General features: G+C 38.6%; 1 protein-coding gene and 1 pseudogene across 1 annotated transcript in view; both read left to right on the forward strand.

The window, feature by feature from the left end:
* The window catches only part of DPYSL2 (dihydropyrimidinase like 2), a 143,280-nt gene that overhangs the window by 23,071 nt on the left and 98,463 nt on the right, over positions 1 to 21,746 (forward strand). The gene's annotated exons all lie outside the window — the stretch shown is intronic.
* Positions 9,505 to 11,429, forward strand: LOC100447217 (proteasome activator complex subunit 2-like; annotated as a pseudogene).

Below are 21,746 nucleotides of genomic sequence, written 5' to 3' on the forward strand. Positions count from 1 at the left end.
GGCTTTGACTCTCCACGTTCCTATTTAGTGGAGCCTATTCTGGGCAGGCTGCCTTCGCTTGTTGCAAAATCAAGATAAGTTCAGGAGCTGCAGGATGATTCAGCATGGAGTCCCAACCTCCAGTCATTTGCTAGTTTTTGTCATATCTGCCTATAACGTTCGCTATTATTTATCTAATATTGTGTAGAAAAAAATTGCTTGTGCTTTTAAAGCTTTTTAAAGACTGTCTTTTGGAGAAATTTAAAATATAAAGAAAAATTACAAAAATGATGCAGAATTTTTGTAGACCTTTCACCTAGTTTCCTGCATTGTTGGCATTTTACTGCATTGACCTTACTATCATTCTCTCTCTTCTCACACACACACACACACACACACACACACACACCTGTATATTTTTTCTCATTCGAGAGTAAGTTGCAGATATGATGCCCCATTTCCCCTTAATACTTCAGTGTATATTTCATAAAAGACAAGATTACTTTTCTTCATGACCAAAGTGAAACCATCAAAATCAGAAAATTAGCAGTGATACAATACTACCCTCTAATCCCCAGACTTTGTTCAAATTTCACCAATTATCCAATAACATTCTTTAGTAGGTCCAACATTCAAGTCAGGATTATCATTTACTTGTCATGTATTTTTTCCTTCTATCTGGAAGAGTTCATCTTTCCTTGGCTCACATAACCTTAACACTTAATGAAAACTACAGGCCAGTTATTTTGTAGACTGCCTCTCAGTTTGGAATCATCTGGTGTTGCTTCATGATTTATACATTTTTGTCATGACTATGTCTGAAGCAATGCTGGATCTTCTGGGAGAATCCTATCATGAAGTGCAGGATGTCAATTTATCCCATTATTTGTCATCTTAACTCTGGTCACTTGATAAAGGAGGTAGCTATCAGATCTATTCACTGTAATGTCAATTAAGAAAAATTTTATACTTATTGATGAGGAGTGATGTCAGCAAGATGGTGGACTAGGAGGCACCAGTGCTTATCTCCCCAACAAAAACAATGAACAAACAGCTACTTGCCAATGAAAATAGTTATGGGAGAGCTCTAGAGTACAATAAAGGAACTATAGTAACCCAGTGGAGCATGAAAACTGAGGATGACCACATAGAAAAGTGTAGGAAGCATTTTAACCCATGCTACCCCTCCCTCAGTCTGGTATAGGTAGGTGCCAAGAGTGATCCCTTGGCATGACCTCTCCCTGTGGGGGAAAAAGGGAGCAGGAGGACCCCAGTGGTCCTCATCACTGCCAAGAACACTAACAGCTTTCTCCCCACGGTCTTCAATGATGTTGAGCCCGTGTAATGAAGCTTCCTGGAGTCTACAAAGCTGTTCCTGCCTTGAGGAAGGAGCTGCTATTATGTTTCCACAAGAGTAAGAACCACCACTGTGTCCTGCCCTCCTTCAGGGCCAAAGCCACTACCTCCTTCCCACAATCACGTGCATGCTCCAGACCCTAGCTCCATGGCTACCGTGCATGCTCCCATGCCTCAGACACCAGCACAGTCACTGCAGTGAGTGTATTTACAAGCCAGACCTGTTGCAAAGAGGGACTCTCTTGGGCATGACATCTCCCAGTGAGATAAAAGAAGACCACTGGGCCCCAGTAGCCTTTAACACCAAGGACCCCAACAACCCTCACCACAGCAACAGCCATTTGCAACCTTGGCCACTAAGGACCACTATAGAATCCAACAATGTTTTTCAGCCCTTGCTCCCCTCCATCCCTCCCCCTTCTAGTAGTTCCCAGTGTCTATTGTTCCCATCTTTATGTCCACATGTACTCAGTGTTTAGCTCCCACTAATAAGTGAGAACACACAGAATTTTGTTTTCTGTTTCTGCATTAAATTGCTTAACTACCTCTACTTTTAACATATTTTAGGCATTAGGACTTGCTTAGCCTTTAATACACAGGAATATTAACTAAAATGCACATATAGAACAATGGTTAGACAATCTGAACTAATTTAGCTTATGGGTAGAGAACCCTTCTCTCTGCATGCTTCCTTCTCTCCCTACCCACCACCACCCAGTGATTAGTCAGCATCAAAACATCCAGTTTCACAATTCCTTTCCCAAATGCAACCACTCCTGTGAGATAACAAAAAAATATTTAAACGGTGTTACTGTAGCCCTCTACTTTTAGCATATGTTGTGCACTTTTAAACATCTAGGAAGACTAGGTGTTTCAAATAGGGCCTAAGTTTTCCACCATATACACAGTAATGTTGAATAAATGGTACACATGTAAGAAAGGCTCTAATTTGAAAGTGTTATTTATTTATTTATTTATAGACAGAGTCTCACTCTGTTGCCTAGGCTGGAGTGCAGTGGTGTGATCTTAGCTCACTGCAACCTCTGCCTCCTGGGTTCAAGCGATTCTCCTGCCTCAACCTCCCGAGTAGCTGGGACTATAGGGATGCACCACCACATCTGGCTAATTTTTGTCTGACCTCAGCAGACAGAGCTCCATGGAAACTACACCACCATGCCCTTCCTGAAGGCAGAACTGTTGCTACCTTCCCCGCCCTGCCAGAGTAGGATCGCCACACTCCACCCAGCCAACACCCTCACACCCACCTGTAGTTGTAGGTCTTTCCCCACTGAAGCCAGCCTGTTAAGTCTGGAAGAAGTGACTGTTTCCACAAGTGCATAGATACCAACACCAACATATGGCTATAAGAAACAAACAAACAAAAAATCAAGGAAACATGAAACCACCAAAAGGACACAATAATTTTTCAATAATTGACCCTAAAGCAATGAAAATCTACAAATTGCCTGACAGGGAAATCAAAATAATTGTTTTAAGGAAGCTTAGTGAGCTACAAGAGAACACAAGCAGACAACCCAATTAAATCAGGAAAACAATGCACAAACCTAATGGGAAGTTCAACAAAGAGATAAAATAATCTTAAAACCTCAGACATTCTGGGGCTGAAGAGTGCAATGAATGAAATGAGAAATTCAGTAAACAGCTTCAACAGTAGACTTGATCAAGCGTAAGAAAAAAAATCGGTAAACTTGAAGACAGGCCATTTAATACTATTTAGTCAGAGGATAAAAAAATGAAAAAAGAGTGAAAAAAGACTACAGGATTTATAGGACACCATTAAGTGAACCAATGCACATATTATAAGAGTTCTAGAAGGGGAACAGAGAAAGGGGTAGAAGGCTCATTTAAATAAATAATGGCTGAAAACTTTCCACACATTGTTGGAGAGAAATGGACATCCAGATTTCTGAATCTCAAAGATCCCCAAATAGGATCAACCACGGAAGACTACAAGTGCTCCTTAACAATGGATGTCCTGATAAACCCACTGTATGAACATATTGTAAGTTGAAAATATATTTAGGCCAGGCATGGTGGCTCACACCTGTAATCCTAGCACTTTGGGAGGCTGAGGCAGGCAGATCACCTGAAGTTGGGAGTTTGAGACCAGCCTGGCTAACATGGTGAAATCCTTTCTCTACTAAAAATACAAAATTACCTAGGCGTGGTGGCATGTGCCTGTAATCCCAGCTACTCAGGAGGCTGAGGCAGGAGAATTGCTTGAACCCGGGAGGCAGAGGTTGCAGTGAGCCGAGATCATGCCATTGCATTCCAGCTTTGGTGACAGAGTGAGACTCCGTCTCAAAAAAAAAAAGGAAATATATTTAATACCCAATAAAGCCATCAGGAAGTGAAAAAATTGTAAGTTGAACCATCATAAGTCCAGATGCTCCTCAACTTGTAATGGAGTTAAGTTCTGATAAACCCACCGTAAAGTCAAAAAATCTTAAGTCAAAACACCATGCTGGGAATTTGTCTGTACACCAAGACACATTTTAATCAAGTTGTTGAAAGTTAAGGACAAATAAAGAATTTTCAAAGCAGCAAGAGAAAAGTGATTTGTCACTTTTAAGAGAATTTCTATTAGAATATTAGTAGATTTCTTGGCAGAAACTTCACAGACCAGGAGACAATGGGATGATGTGTTCTAAATATTGAAAAAAACCCAACTTTCAATCAGGAGTACTATACCAGGCAAAATTATCCTTTAAAAGGGATGGAGAGATAGTTTTTCTCAAACAAACAAAAATGAAGGAGTTCATTACCACTAGACCTAACTTACTTATCATTTACTTGTCAAGTCTTTTTTTTCTTCTATCTGGAACAAAAAAAAATGCTTCAGAGACTTCTTCAAATTGAAATAAAATGATCTTAAACAGCAACACACACACAAGCATATGAAAGCATAAATCACACAGGGAAAGGTGAATATATAGACGCAGACAGATTCATGTAACACTGTAAAGATGGTATGTAAATTACTGTTAACCCTAATGTAAAAGTTATTAGAGAAAATGTCGCTAATGGATATACGATATAAAAAGAAGCATTCTTTGTCTACAAGAATACAAAGTGCTTGTGTGGGGGAGTAAAATGGTAGTGTTTTTGTATGCATTTGAACTTAAAATATAAGGTTAAAAACTATAAGATATTTTACACAAGCCTTTATCTAATAGCAAAGAAAAAAACCTGTAACAGATACACAAAAGATGAAAAATCAAAGTATATTACTACAAAAATCATCAAACAACAAAGGAAGACAGCAAGAAAACAAGAGTCAAAATAATGCAAGACAAATAGAAAATAATTAACAAAATGGCAATGGTAAGTCCTCATCAATAATTACTTAAATGTAAATGGATTAATCTCACCAATCAAAAGGTGTAAAGGCTGGGTGTGGTGACTAATGCCTGTAATCCCAACAATTTGGGAGGCCCAGGCGGGAAGATTCCTTGAGCCCAGGAGTTTGAGACCAGCCTGGGCTCAAACTATGTCTTTAACATAGGGAAACCCCATATCTACAAAAAAATTTTAAAAATTAGCCAGGTGTGGTTGTGCATGTCTGCAGTCCTAGCTACTAGGAAGGCTGAGGTGGGAGGATCACTTGAGGCCGGGAGGTTGAGGCTGCAGTGAGCCAAGCTCGCCACTGAACTCTAGTCTGGGTGACAGTCTGAGTGACCTTGTCTCAAAAACAAAATAAAACAACAAAAAGCCCACAAAAGGTATAGAGTCACTGAATGAATAAAAAACAAGATCCAGTCATATACTGTCTATAATAGATACACTTTACTTATTGTTTCCAGGTTTTAAAAATTACCTTATTACTTTAGGCTCTATGGTACATGTAATAAGCCTAAAGTATAATAATAATAATAGTAATAATAATAAAAAATAAAAAATAAATAAATAAATAAATAAAATAAAAAAAAAGAAACTTAAAAAAAAAAATTACCTTATTAAAAAAAATTTTTTTTTTTTTTGAGGTGGCAGTCTTGCTCTGTTGCCCAGGCTGGAGTGTAGTGGCGTGATCATAGCTCACTGGAACCTCAACCTCGTGGGCTCAAGTTGTCTTCCTGCCTCTGCCTTCTGAGTAGTTGGGGCTACAGGCATGTACCACTGTGCCCAACTATTATAATTTAAAATTTTTTTTTGTAGAGATGAGGTCTCACTCTGTTTCTCAGGTATGTTTTAAACTCTGGCTTCAGGTGATCCTTCTGCCTCATCCTCGTAAAGTGTTGGGATTACAGGAGTGAGCTACCACACCTGGCCTAACTTTTATTTTTAAAAAGTTACTACATGCATTATAGGAAAGTGAAAAACACAAGAAGCAAATAACAAAGTTGTCCACAATCACAAGCAGTTTACAGTTTGCTGTGTCCTTCTAGGTCCTGTGTGTGTTTAGACACAATATCCAGTTTTATTGGATTGAGAGCATACAGTATGTATGTTTCATGCTTTTTCACACATCATGAATATTTACCAATTTAAAATCCCAAAGTGATATGAATATTTTGATAACCAAGAATACACGACACCAACTCAATCTGTTAGAAAAAAGTATAATCCCAACCTCTTTTGAGACAAAAATTTCATAGAAGACAAAAATGGCAACACTCCTCTAGATAAAGGTATTGGCAGAATTCCGATTAAAATACTGCTTTCCTTAATGTTCAATTTAAAGTGAAACATAAAGCAACAGAGTACACCAAGTATAGTTTGTAAGATATCAGATCTATACCATTCAAATGTTAGCAAGGAGGTATATTTCCGTTGAATTACTTAATTTATTCTTGCAATTCAGCCAAGGAGATGCACATACGTCGGTTGGCTACAGTCAAAATGTAAATATGAACACATCTGCATACATCTCTCCCTTCACACTTCCTTCTGCTCCTCTGCTGCCTACCTAACAAGTCCTGATATACACTGCTAAGGGATGGGTTAACAATTCTGTATCCAAGGTTCATTTTTTGTACCAATTATAAGATGATACTTACAAATTGGCTAATTCACTGGCTCTACTTTGTTTTTTTTTGTTGTTGTTTGTTTGTTTTGTTTTGTTTTTTTTTTTGAGATGGAGTTTTGCTCTTGTTGCCCAGGCTGGAGTGCAATGGCAGGACCTTGGCTCACTACAACCTCTGCCTCCAGGGTTCAAGCAATTCTCCTGCCTCAGCCTCCCAAGTAGCTGGGATTACAGGCATGCACCACCACGCCCAGCTAATTTTATGTTTTTAGTAGAGACAGGGTTTTACCATGTTGTTCAGGCTTGTCTCGAACTACTCACTTCAGGTGATCTGCCCACCTCGGCCTCCCAAAGTGCTGGGATTACAGGCGTGAGCCACCGCGCCTGGCCACTAGCTCTACTTTTTATCATACATTGTTTGATTAGGGTGTTCCTTTTTAAAAGATACTTTCAGTCCGGGCTGGTCTTGAACTCCTGACCTCAGGTGATCCACCTGCCTTGGCCTTCCAAAGTGCTAGGATTACAGGCATGAGCCCCTGTACCCAGCCTGAAAGTATCTTTTAAATAGGAACATTCTAGCCTAGAACCCTTTTCCTTCCTACTTCTGTCAACCCAATGGACAGATATAAGCATCTATAGTACTTAGCAGGGATTTTCACAATTTCACTTCCATAAGGGCTAAGAACAGTCTTTTCTATGAATTTTAATACAAAATAGACTCAATGTATTAGTTTACTAACCCTACTTTTGTCATATGCTGGCGACCTCTTTAACATCTAGAAGGACTAGATGTTCTAAATCAGGACTTGCTTGTCCTTTTCTATGGTATAAACATAGCCAAGTAAAAGATAATGCACGGACATAAGGGACAGTGGCCAATTGTGCCTCACCACACACACACTAGTATCAAACCCTTTGGAATTCCTTCTCCTCCTTTCTGCCTGAACCAGCGTGAATATAGTAATGTGTACTGCTCAGAGAAGTGGTGTGATCATTCAATTTCCAAAAGACAATATTTCATATGAATTTTACAAAAGGATATTTGCAAAATGTGTTCTTTATTACCGCTACATTTAATATACTTTGTGCACTTCTAAACACCTAGACAGACTAGATGTTTCAAATAAGGACTTAAGTTCGTCTACTATATACACAGTAGTATTAAATAAGCTACACACATGTAACAACGGTTATATCTGAAAGTATCATCTATATTGTTCTGGTCTAGAATCCTTCATTTCTTCCAGTTCCTCTCCACCGCCAATCCGATGGATATAAGTACATGTATCACTTGGATGTGATATTATCATTTTACATCTAAAAGTCCTTTTGAGAAGACAGCTTTTCTGTGAATTTTAATACAAAGTGTACAAAATGAATAGATACAGTTTAGAATTAAAGACACATGTAGGTTGACAGTAAAGGGATAGAAAAGGATATTTTATGCAAATTGTAACCAAAAGAAACCAGAGGTGGCTATACTCATATCAGACAAAATAGACTTTAGGTCTAAAACTGTCTGTAGACACAAGGAAGATCATTTTATAATGATAAAAAGGTCAGTTCTACAGGAAAATATAACAATCATATACACACTCAACATCAGAGCACCTAAATATATAAAGCAAATATTGACAGATCTGAGGACAGGAATTGACAGCAATACATTAATAGCAGGGGACTTCAATACCTCACTTAACAATAAGTGATAGAACATCCAGACAGAAAATCAATAAAGAAACACTGACTTGAACAACACTATGGAACAGATGGACCTAACCACCATATGCAGAACTTCTTATCCAACAGCGGAAGTATGCACATTTTTCTCAGGCACACACAAAACATTCTCTGGGATAGATCACATATTAGGCCACAAAATGGGTCTTAACAAATTTAAGACGTTCAAAATAATTCTAAGTACCTTTTTCAACCACAATGAAATGTAACTACTAATCTATAACAGCAAGAAAATGGAGAAATTCACAAATATGTGGAAACAAAACACAGTCCAGAACAACCATTGGCTCAAAGAAGGTATCAAAAGGGAATTTAAAAAGTGTCTTAGCGAGGTGCAGTGGCTCACGCCTGTAATCTCAGCACTTTGGGAAGCAGGTGGGCAGATCACTTGAGGTCAGGACCTCCAGACTAGCCTGGCTAACATGGTCTGGAGTCCAAGATCATCCTGGCCAACATGGTGAAACCCCATCTCTACTAAAAATACAAAAAATTAGCTGGGCATGGTGGCATGCACCTGTAATCCCAGCTACTCGGGAGGCTGAGGCAGGAGAATCGCTTGAACCCAGGAGGCAGAGGTTGCAGTGAGCTGAGATCATGCCACTGCACTCCAGCCTGAGCAACAAAGTGAGACTCCATCTCAAAAAAAAAAAAAAAAAAAAAATCTCAGCATTGAATTTCCCTGCTCCTTTATCAAAGATAACTCGACAATATTTATGTGTGTTTCTTTCTGGGCTCTCTGCTTTCTTCCCTTGATATGTTTGTCTTGACAACCATAGCTTTATAGTAAATCTTGAAGTCAGAAAGTATCTGACATGTTCTACTCCTTCAATTTCATGTTGCCTATTCTGGGTCTTTTGGCTTTTCATATAAACTTTAGATTTCATTTGTTGATATCCACAAACAATTTGCTGGCATTTTGATTGGGATTTTGATTGTGTCGAATGTATAGATCCAGTTGGGAAGAACTGACATCTTGACAATATTGTCTTCCAATCCATGAACATGGGAATATTTCTTCATTTATTTAGTTCTTCTTTGATTTTGTTCATCAAAAAAATTGTAGGTTTCCTTACGTAGATCTTGGATGCGTTTGTTAGACTTACACCTAAAGATTTCATTTCGTGGGTGCTCATGTAAATTGTATTGTGTTTTTAATTATAAATCCCACTTATTCATTGTTGGTATACAGGAAAGCAATGGACTTTTGTATATTAACCTTGTATCTTGCAACTTTGCTACAATTGCTTATCAGTTCCAGTTTTTTTTGTTGATTGTTTTAGACCTTCTACATAGATGATTACACCATCTGCTCAACACATATCAAAAATATTAGCATTTTGGTGTATATCTTTCTAGAGTCTTTTAAAAATAAATTAGACACATTTATATTTATTGTGTGTATATACACATAATTGTATGTAACATAAATGTTACATAATTGGGATTCAGTGAGAAAGCTTCTAGTTTCTTATCTGAGATGCTAGGTACTTATGAGTCATGACTTCTATTCTCACAACAAGAAAAATCCTGCAGAGGCCGGGCGTGGTGGCTCACGCCTGTAATCCCAGCACTTTGGGAGGCCGAGACGGGCGGATCACGAGGTCAGCAGATCGAGACCATCCTGGCTGACACGGTGAAACCCCGTCTCTACTAAAAATACAAAAAAATTAGCCGGGCGCGGTGGCGGGTGCCTGTAGTCCCAGCTACTCAGGAGGCTGAGGCTGAGGCAGGAGAATGGCTTGAACCCAGGATGCGGAGCTTGCAGTGAGCTGAGATCGCGCCACTGCACTCCCAGCCTGGGCGACAGAGTGAGACTCTGTCTCAAAAAAAAAGAAAAAAGAAAAATCCTGCAGAAACTGAAAATCAACAACTCTTTATCAGTCAGATGATTGAGGTCACAAGGCAAGACACTTCACCTACAATTGGTGAGACAAGCTAATACACAGAATCAAAGCTTACTGGAGGCCAGGAGTGGTGGCTTATGCCTGTAATGCCAGTACTTTGGGAGGTCGAGGTGGGTGGATTGTTTGAGCCAAGGAGTTGGAGGCCAGCCTGGGCAACGTGGCGAAATCCCGTCTCTACTAAAAATGCAAAAATTAGCTGGGTGTGGTGGCACACACCTGTAATCCCAGCTACTCGGGTGGCTGAGGAAAGAAAACTGCTTGAACCCAGGAGGTGGAGGTTGCAGTGAGCCAAGATTGTGCCACTGCACTCTAGCCTGGTTGACAGAGAGAGACCCTGACTGGAAAAAAAAAAAAAAATTGCTTACTGGAGCACAAGCCCACTGCAGCAGCAAGACCCAGATTCCTTTTACTCAGTACATTGTATCCGCCCTTCAACAAAAAATTACAGGGCAAAGTGAAAGACAAAAAACAATTTGAGGAGACAGAACAAGCACCATAATCAGACCCAGATATTGTAGAGATTTTGGATTGCTGACAGGAATTTAAAATAACTATTTAACGTGTTAAGGCCTCTAATGGAAAAAGTGAAAAACATGCAAGAACAGATGCATAATATAAGCAGAGAGATGGGGACTTTAATAAAGAATCAGGACTAGCCAGGAGACCAGAGATCTAGCACCTGGAGCAGCATGGCCCAGCCTTGTGGAGTGCATCTGAGTGGGGAGGCCTGCATGCAGGCAGAGGTCTTCAGGCAAAATCTTTTCCAGGAGGCTGAGGAATTCCCCTACAGATTCTTGCCACAGAAAATCATATATCTGAATCAGCTCTTGCAAGAGGACTCCTTCAATGTGGCTGATCTGACCTCCCTCTGAGCGCCACTGAAATCCCCATCCCAGATCCTCTATCCAAGGATGATGAGTTGGAAACACCTAAGCAGGAGAAGAAAGAAGTCTCCCTGGCATGAGAAGGTCCTGTTCCTGTTCCCCTGGATAAGACAGAAGTCTAGACTCTCAAAGAGAAATGCATTCTCGTGATCACATGGATCCAGCATCTGATCCCCAAGATTGAGGATGGACATTATTTTGGGATATCACTCCGGGAGAAGATGCTGGAGAGGATGAAGGCAGTCAAGACCAAAGTGGTTCCAGACAACCACGTCCAAGTACTTCTCAGAACATGGAGATGCTGTGGCCAAGGCCTCCAAGGAAATTCATGTAATGGATTATTACCAGGCCTTGGTGCACGGGCAAGATGAGGCACCTATAGGGAGATTGGGGACACCGTGCTTGACCTGAGGGCTTTCTATGCTGAGCTTTATCATAATTTCAGAAGCAACCTAGAGAAAATTGTTAACCCAAAGGGTGAAGAGAAGCCGTCTATGTACTGAGCCCAGGGCTAGAGGAGAAATAAATGACTTATACTTTGTGTGGATTAAAAAACAATAATCAAGACCTTTTCCTCTCAGAAGTCCCCTCTCTCACACTAGAGAGAAAGCTATTTTCCTTTCTATTTTTTTTTTACCTATTAAACCTCCATTCCTAAACTCCTAACAGTAATAATAATAATAATAATAATAATAATAATAATAATAATAATAATATTCGGTCCATGTGTGGTGGCTTACGTCTGTAATCCCAGCACTTTGGGAGTCTGAGGCAGGAACATTGTTTGAGCTCAGGAATCCAAGACCAGCCTAAGCACTATAGTGAGACCGCCTCTCTTAAAAAAAAAAAAAAAAGTCTCCAGACATGGTAGTGCATGCCTGTGGTCCCAGCTACTTGGGAGGCTGAGGCAGGAGAATCACTTGAGCCTGGTGGTCAAGGCTGCAGTGAGCTGTGATTGCGCCACTGCACTCCAGCCTGGGTGACAGAGTGAGACCTCATCTCAAAAACAAAACCAAACAAAACAAAAAATAGGCCAGGCGCAGTGGCTCACGCCTATAATCCCAGCACTTTGGGAGGCTGAGGCGGGCAGATTATTTGAGGTCAGGAGTTTGAGACTAGCCTGACCAACATGGGGAAGCCCTGTCCCTACTAAAAATACAAAAATTAGCTAGGGGTGGTGGCAGGTTCCTGTAATCCCAGCTACTCAGGAGGCTGAGGCAGGAGAATCACTTGAACCCAGGAGGCAGAGGCTTCAGTGAGCTGAGATCACGCCACTGCACTCCAGCCCAGGTGACAGAGGGAAGACTCTGTCTCAAAAAAAAAATTAAGTAAATAATAATAATAATAATAATCAAAAGGACATGCTAGAAATAAAGAAAACACTCTACTAGAAATGAAGAATGCCTTTTATTTGATTGATCAAGAGGCAGGACACAGCCAAAGAAAGAAACAGCTAGCTTGAAGAAATGTCAGTAGAAACTTCCAAAATGGAAATGAAGAGAGAGAAAACAATGAAAATGACAGAACAGAATATCCAAGAAATACAAGAAAATTACCAAAGATTTAACATATGTATGAAGGTGATATCAGAGGGAGCAGAAAGACAGAAAGGGACAGGGGACATACTGGAAGCCATAATGACTGAGAGTTTCTCAGAATTAATGATAGCATACCACAGGTACAGGAAGCTCAGAGAACACCAAGCAGGATCAGTACTACAAAAATCTATCCCTGGGCATATCACATTCAAGCTGCAGAAAATCAAAGTCAGAAAGAAAACCTTGAAAGGAGTCAGAAGTAAAAAGCACTTTATATATAGAGGAGCAAGGATAGTGTTATACCGGATTTCTCTTGAGACCCATACAAGCGAGAAGAGAGTGAAGTGAAAGATTTGGTGCTGAAAGAACAAAAACACCAATGTAGAATTTTGTATCCAGCAAGATTGTCCTTCAAAACTGAATGATAAATAAAGACTTTCTCAGACAAATAAATGTTGAGAGAATTTGTCACCAGTGACATTGCAAGAAATGTTAAAAAAAAATTCTTCAGAGAGAAGGCAAATGACATAAAAAGAGAGTTGGATCTACTTAAAGAAAGGAAGAGTGTTAGAGAGAAATAAATGAAAGTAAAATAAAGTAAATAAAGTATTTTTAAAATTCTTAATTGACCCAACAGATACCTGTTTGTCCAAAATAACAACAGAAACAACAATAATGTATTAGGTAGTTATAGCTTATGGGTAAATTAAATAAGGAAAAGTAACATTACAAGGGATGGGAGCATTGGGAATACTCTGCTGTAAGGTATGTGTATCACCTGTGATGAAGTGGTATAGTGTAATTTGAACATGGACTTGTTGTAAATGTATACTGCAAACTCAAGGGCAATGACCAGAAAAAGCTAAAAAGGGACATAATTGATTTTTTGAGAGGTGAGAAAATGGAGTTACATAAAGTAATCAATTAAAATGACAGAAGGCAGAAATAGAATGAAAGACAAGAAAGAAAGAACAAGGACAAAAATATAAAATAGTAACAAGCATAGAAGATATTAATCCAACTATCAATAATCACTTAAATCTTAATGGTAAATACACCAGTTAAAAGATATTGTCAGAGTGAATTAAAGCAAAATAGACGTAACTATATGCTGTGTACAAGAAACCCACCCTAAATATAAAAATACAGATGGATTAAAAGGATGGAGAAAGATATGTCATGTCTTTTAGTCAGGGTTCTCCAGAAATGTAGACTGATGGGAGATAGATAGACTGATAGATAGATGACAAGTGGCTTATTAGAGGAATTAGCTCACTCCGTTATGAAGGCTGAGAATTCCCATGATAGACTGTCTGCAAGCTAGAGAAACAGGGAAGCTGATAGCTGGCTCAGTGCAAGTCTGAAGGCCTCAGATGCAAGGATGCCTATGGTATAACTCTCAGTCTGAGCCAAAGGCCTGAGAGCTGGTGGGGAGAAGGGGTCTGGTGTAAGTCCCAGAGTACAAGAGCTGGAGAACTCAGAGTTCTGACACCCAAGGGCAGGAGAAAATGGGTATCTTGGCTCTAGAAGTGAGAGAGTTTACCCTTCCTCTGCCTTCCATCCAGGCCTCCAATCAATTGGATGGTGCCCACTCACATTACATCTGGATCTTCCCCACTTTGTCCACTGACTCACACACTAATCTCCCCCAGATATACCCTCATAGACATACCTGGGGCAACCCAATTATTCTAATCAAAAGCCAAACCCTTTGAGCAGAAGAGGGATGGTCTTAGTGCCTACTGACGCACTGAGAATAATTGATCCTTTACCAGCTATCTGAGTATCTTTTCATCCAGTCAAGTTGACAACCCCAATCTACTATCACACCATGCTAACACAAATCAAAGGAAAGTTAGAATAGCTATATTAATTTATGACAAAGTAGACTTCAGAGCTAGGAAAATTATCAGGGATAAAGAGGGGCACAACATACTGATAAAGAAGTCAATTCTCCAACAAGATATAACAATCTTTACTGTATATGTCCCTAACAACAGAGCATCAAAATACATGAGGCAAAAACTGATAGAACTTCAAGGAGATATAAACAAATCTGCTAGTATAGTTGTAGACTTCAACACCCCTCTGTCAGTAACTGACAGATCCAGCAGACAGAAAATCAGTAAGGACATAACAGAACCAAATAACACCATCAACTAAATGGATCTAATTGAAATTTATATTATACATCACCCAACAACAGCAGAATTCACATTCTTCTCAAGCTTACATGGGACATGGAACGTTCACCATTCCAGGCCATAAAACACACCCTTAACACATTTAAAGGAATAAAAATCATACAAAGTAAGCTCTGAGACCACAATGAACTTAAACTAGAAATCAATAACAGGAAGATAGCTGGAAAATCCCCAAATACTTTAAGAATATACTTTTATTGTATTTTATTTTTAGAAATGAGGTCTTGCTCTGTCTCCCAGGCTGGAGTGTAGTGGCATAATCATAGCTTACTGCATCCTTGAACTCCTGGGCTCAAGCAATTTTCCTGCCTCAGTCTCCTGAGTAGCTGGGACCACAGAGGCATGCTACCATGCCTGGCTAATTTTTAAATTTTTTGTAAAGACAGGGTCTCACTATGTTGCCAATGCTGGTCTTAAACACTTAGGCTCAAGCAATCCTCCTGTCTCAGCCTCCCAAAACATTGGGATTACAGGTGTGAGCCACAGCACACGGCCTAAACAATATATGTTTGAATATCACATGGGCCAAGGAAGAAATCTCAAAAGAAATTTTAAAAATATTTTTTAACTATGAGAAAATGAAAATACAACTTATCAAAATTTGTGGACCGCAGCAAAAACAGTGCTTAATGAAAGATTTATACCATTAAATGCATATGTTAGAAAAGAAGAAATATCTAATATCAATAATCTAAACTTCCACTTTAGGAGACTAGACAAAGAAGAGCAAATTAAATTCAAAGTAAACAGAAGAAAAGAAATAATAATAATTAGAGCAGAAATCAATGGCATTGAAAACAGGAAATCAAAAGAGAAAATAAAACCAAAAGCTGATTCTTTGAAAAGATCAGTACAATTGATGTCTCAGTCCATTTACTGTTGCTATAAATGAATGCCTGAGACTGGGTAATTTATAAAGAAAGGAAAGTTATTTCCTACAGGTCTGGAGGGTGGGAAGTCCGAAGTCCATGTGCTATTTCTGGTGTGGGCCTTCTGGCTGGTGGGTCTTCTCTGCAGAGTTCTGAGGAGGTGCAGGGTGTTACATGTGAGAGCGCTTACGAGAGACTGCCAAACTGGCTTTTATAACAGACCCACTCTTGTGATAAGTAGCCCACTCCCTCAATAACCCATTAATTGGTTAATCTGTGAATGAATCAATCCATTCATGAGTGCAGAGCCCTCATGACCCAGTCACCTTCCAAAGGTTCTACCTCTCAACACTGCTGCACTGAGGATGAAGTTTAATGTGAGAAGGGACAAACATTCAAACCATAGCATTTGATATAACTCTAGCTAGGCTAAGAAAGGAAGAGAGAAGACACAAGTTACTAGTATCAGAAATGAAAGACAGGCCATCACTGCTGATCCCATGGACATGAAAATGGTAATAAAGGAAGATTACAAATAACTCTATGTCCACAAATTTGGTAATGTAAATGATATTGGCCAATTCTTTGAAATACACAATCTACCTAAACTCACACAAGAAGAAATAGATAATCGGAATAGACCTATTGCTGTTAAAGAAATAGAATAGAAAATAACCTTCCAACACAGAAAGCACCAGGCCCAGATTCATTCACTGGTGAATTCAACCAAATATTTTTTTAAACTTTTATTTTAGGTTCAGGGGTACATGTCCAGGTTTGTTATATAGGTAAACTTATGTCATGGGGCGTTTGTTGTACAGATTATTTCATCACCCAGGTACTAAGCCTAGTACCCAATACTTATTTTTTTCTGATCCTCTCCCCTCCTCCCACCCTCCATCCTTAAGTAGACCACAGTGTCTGTGGTTCCCCTCTTTGTGTCCATGTGTTTTCATCACTTAGCTCCCACTTATAAGTGGGAATATGCAATATTTGGTTTTCTGTTCCTCTGTTAGTTTGCTGAGGATGATGTCTTCCAGCTTCATTTATGTTCTTGCAAAGGACATGATCTTGTTCTTTTTTATGGCTGCATAGTACTCCATGGTATATATATATTACATTGTCTTTATCCAATCTACAGTGGTCATTTAGGTTGATTCCAGGTCTTTGCTATTTTGAATAGTGCTGCAACAAATATACACATGCATGTGTCTTTATGGTAGAACAATTTATATTCCTTTGGGTATATACCCAGTAGTGGGATTGCTGGGTTGAATAGTAGTTCTATTTTTAGTTCTTTGAGGAATGACCGCACTACTTTCTACAGTAATTAAACTAATTTATACTCCCACCAACAGTACATAAGTGTTCCATTTTCTCCGCAACCTCATCAGTACCTGTTATTTTTGGGCTTTTTTTTTTTTTTTTTTTTTTTTTGAGACAGAGTCTCGCTGTGTTACCCATGCTGGAGTGCAGTGGCATGATCTCTGCAACCTCTGCTTTCCGAGTTCAAGCAATTCTCTGCCTCAGCCTCTGAGTAGCTGGGGTTACAGATGCCCGCCACCATGCCCAGCTAATTTTTGTATTTTTAGTAGAGACGGAGTTTCACCATCTTGGCCAGGCTGGTCTTGAACTCCTGACCTCATGATCCACCCGCCTCGGCCTCCCAAAGTGCTAGGATTACAGGCATGAGCTACCATGCCCGGCCATTTTTTGGCTTTTTAATAATAGCCATTCTGACTGATGTGAGATGGTATCTCATTGTGGTTTTAATTTGCATTTCTCTAGTGATCAGAGATACTGAGCTTTTTTTCACATGCTTTTTGGCTGCCTGTATGTCTTCTTTTGAAAAGTGTCTGTTCATGTCTTTTGCCCAGTTTTTAATGGGTTTTTTTTTTTTGTAAATTTGTTTAAGTTCTTTATAGATGCTGCGTATTAGACTTTTGCCAGATGCATAGTTTGCAAATATTTTTTCCCATTCTGTAAGTTGTCTGTTTACTCTGTTGATAGTTTCTTTTGCTCTGCAGAAACTCTTAAGTTTAATTCCATCCCATATATCAATTTTTGCTTTTGTTGTGTTTGCTTTTGGCATCTTCGTCATGAAATCTTTGCCAGTTCGTATGTCCAGAACGGTGTTGTATAGGTTGTCTTCCAGGGTTTTATAGTTTTGGGTTTGACATTTAAGTCTTTTATCCATCTTGATCAACCAAATAATTAAGGAGTAAATTATACCAATTCTCTATAATCTCTTCCAGAAAACAGAAGCAGTGGGGATACCTCCTAATTCATTCTATGAGGCCAAAATTACCCTAATACCAAAACCAGACAAAGGCATTATAAGAAAAGAAATCCATAGACCAGTATCTCTAATGAATATATATGTAAAAATCCTCAAAAATATTAACAAATAAAATGCAACAATGTATACAAAGAGTTTCTACATTAGAACCAGAGGGATTTATTCCAGGTTTACAAGAGTGGTTCAACATTCAAAATCAATTAGTACAATCACATCAGCAGTGATTGTAAAGAAGAAAAAAGATCACATGATTATATCAGTAGATGCAGTAAAACTATCGACAAAATTCAACATCTGTTAGTGATAAATACTCTCAGAAAACTAAGTATATAGGGAAACTTTCTCAACTTGATAAAGAAGATCTACAAAAATGGCTAACATCATATTTATGGTGAGAAACCATAAACTTTCCTACTAACAATAGGAAAAGGCCAATGATTTCCCTTCTTAGCACGTGTATTTAACATTGCACTGAAATCCTAGGTAATACAAGAAGGAAGAAAAGAAAAAAAAGGAATATAGATTAGGAAGGAAGAAATAAAACTTTGTTTGCATATGACATCACTGCCTATGTAATAAATCCCAAAGAATCAACTACAATAAAAACTCCTGGAACTATTAAATGATTATATCAAGATTGTAGGATATAAGGTTATTATACAAAAGCCAATTGGTTTTCTATATACCAGCAATGAACAATTAGAATTTACATTAAAAACATACTATTGTTTATGTTAACACCAAAAAAATTAGACATAAATCTAACAGAATACGTATAAGATCTATATGAGGAAACCTACAATTCTCTATGCACAAAATCAAAGAAGATCTAAATATATGGAAAGGCTTGGTGCAGCGGCTCATGCCTGTAATCCTAGAGGCCGAGGCAGGTGGATAGCTTGAGTCAAGGAGTTTGAGACCAGCCTGGGCAACATGGCGAAACCTCATCTCTACAAAAAAATACAAAAAATTAGCTGGGTTGGGGGGGCGTGCACCTGTAGTCCCAGATACAAGGGAGGATGAGGTGGGAGGATTGCTTGAGCCTGGGAGAGAGAGGTCGCAGTGAGCCATGATTGTCAGCCTGGGTGACAGAGTGAAAAAAAAATTATATATATACTTGTATATGTAGTACTTGTATATGTAGTTATATATATTAGCATATATACACATATAATATATACATATACGTGTATTATATATGTAGTATATACACACATACATACACACACATTTTTATATATAATTGTCTATGTAATAAATCCCAAAGAATCAACAACATTAAAATCTTCTGGAACTATTAAATGATTATATCAAGATTGTAGGATATATGGTTATTATACAAAAGTCAGCTGCTTTTGTATATACCAGCAATGAACAATTAGAATTTATATTAAAAACATACTATTGTGTACCAAAAAATACTTAGTTATAAATCTAACAATATGTATATATGTACAGAAAGATTTTCCATGTTCATAGATAGATGGATTGTCATGATCTTGCCGGTTTGATCTACATATTAGATACAATCAAAATGCCAGCAAGTTGTTAGTACACATCAACAAACTGAATCTAAAGTTTATATGGAGAAGCAAAGGAGATTTAGAATAGACAACATGAAATTGAAGGAGAAAAACAAATTAGATACCATCTGACTTCAAAACTTACTGTAAGGCTACAGTTGCCAAGGCAGTGTGGTAGATAAACAGATCAAGGGAAGAGAGCAGAGAGCCCAGAAGGGAACCCACACAGTTATAGTTGACATATCCTTGATAAAGGAACAAGGACAATTCACTGTTGAAAATACAGCCTTTTCAACAAATGGTGCTGGAACAACTGGCCAACCACATGCGAAAACATCAATCTAGACACAGACCTCACATCTTTCAGGAAAATTAACTCAGAATACATCATAGACCTAAATGGAAAATGGAAAACTATAAAACTCCTAGAATATAACATAGAAGATGACTTTTTAGATACAACACCAAAAGCGTGGTCCATGAAAAAAATAATTGATAAGCTGGACTTCAAAAGTAAAAAACCTTTTACTTCAAAAGTAAAAAACTTCCGCTCTATGAAAGACACAGTCAAGAGAATGAAAAGATAAGCCAGAGACTGCGAGGAAAAAAATTGCAAAAGACACACATATGGTAAAGAACTGTTATCCAAAATATACAAAGAACTCTTAAAACCCAACAACAAGAAAAAAAACACCCAATAAAAAAGTGGGCCAAAGATCTTAAGAGACACCTCACCAAAGAAGATGTACTCATGGCAAATAAGCATGTGAAAAGGTTCTCTACGTCATATGTCATCAGGGAACTGCAAATTAAAACAACAATTAGAACTGGCATGGTGGCTTATGCCTGTAATCCTAGAACTTTGGGAGGCGAGGTAGGTGGATCATTTGAGGCCAGGAGTTTGAGACCAGCCTGGCCAACATGGCAAAACCCTGTCTCTACTAAAAATACAAAAAAAAAAAAAAAAAAAAGGCCAGGCATTGTGGTACATGCCTATAATCCCAGCTACTCAGGAGCCTGAGGCATGAGAATCATTTGAACCTGGGAAGTGGAGGTTGCAGTGAGCCAAGATCACACCACTGCACTCCAGCCTGGGTGACGAAGAAGACTCTGTCTAAAACAAACAAACAAACAAACAAATCCAGCAACAATGAGATACCACTACACACCTGTTAGGATGGCCAACATTCATCCTGGATTTTCATGTGTAGTGGCATCTCATTTCATCCTCACCAGCAATGGAGAGTTCCTGTTGCTCTACGTCCTAACACCAAATGCTTGTGAGGATGTGGAGCAACAGGAACTCTCATTCATTGCTGGTGAGGATGCAAAATGGTACAGCCACTTTGGAAGACAGTTTGGCAGTATATTACAAAACTAAATATTATCTTACCATATGATCCTGGAATCGTACTCCTTGGTATTTATTCAAAGGAGATGAAAACTTATTTCTAACAAAAATCTCTACAGAAATGTTTATAGCAGCTTTATTCATGATTACAAGAACTAGAAATCTACCAAGATGTCCTTGAGTAGGTGAATGGATAAACAACCTGTGGTACATTCAGACAATAGAATATTACTCGACGATAAAAATAAATGAGCTACAAGCCATGAAAAGAAACGAAGGAACCTTAAGTATTTATTGCTGAGTGAAAGAAGCCTATCTGAAAAGGCTACATAATGTGATTCCAACTCTGACATTCTGGCAAAGGCAAAACTGTGGAGTCACTAAAAAGATCAGTGTTTGCCATGGGCTTGGGGAAGGGGTGAGTGGAAGAGAGCAATAGTAGGTAGAGCACAGGGGATTTTTAGGACAGTGAAACTCTTCTACAAGATACTGTGGTGGTGGATACATCTTATTACCTTTTTAAAACTATAGAATATACAAACACCCAAGAGTGAGCCCTAATGTAAACTGTGGACTTCAGTGAATAATAATGTAACTATATTGGCTCATCACTTGTAACATATGTATCACACTAATGCAAGATGTTAATGTATTAGTAATAGGAGAAACAGTGTTTGCCTTGTGGTGGAGGAAGAAAGGGATATATGGGAATCTTGTTACTTTCTGCTCTTTTTCTGTAAACCTAAACTGCTCTAAAAAATAAAGTCTATTAATTTAAAAAGATGGGATCCTAATGTATAAACTCTGTTGTATCTTGCTCTTTGTATTTAATACTATGTTGCACACATTAAAAAAATTAGTAGTTATATGGTTAGATATACCATGAATTTAAACAATTCTCCATTGTTTTTACTATTTTTGAAACTATTTATTTATTTATTTATTTATTTTTTGAGACAGAGTCTTGCTCTGTCTCCCAGACTGGAGTGCAGTGGCGCCATCTCAGCTCACTGCAACCTCCGCCTCCCGGGTTCAAGAAATTCTCTGGCCTCAGCCTCTCGAGTAACTGGGACTACAAGCGCACGCCACCACACCTAGCTAATTTTTTGTATTTT

This window comes from Pongo abelii, chromosome 7, assembly GCF_028885655.2.
Source record: "Pongo abelii isolate AG06213 chromosome 7, NHGRI_mPonAbe1-v2.0_pri, whole genome shotgun sequence".
NCBI classification, from domain to species: domain Eukaryota; kingdom Metazoa; phylum Chordata; class Mammalia; order Primates; family Hominidae; genus Pongo; species Pongo abelii.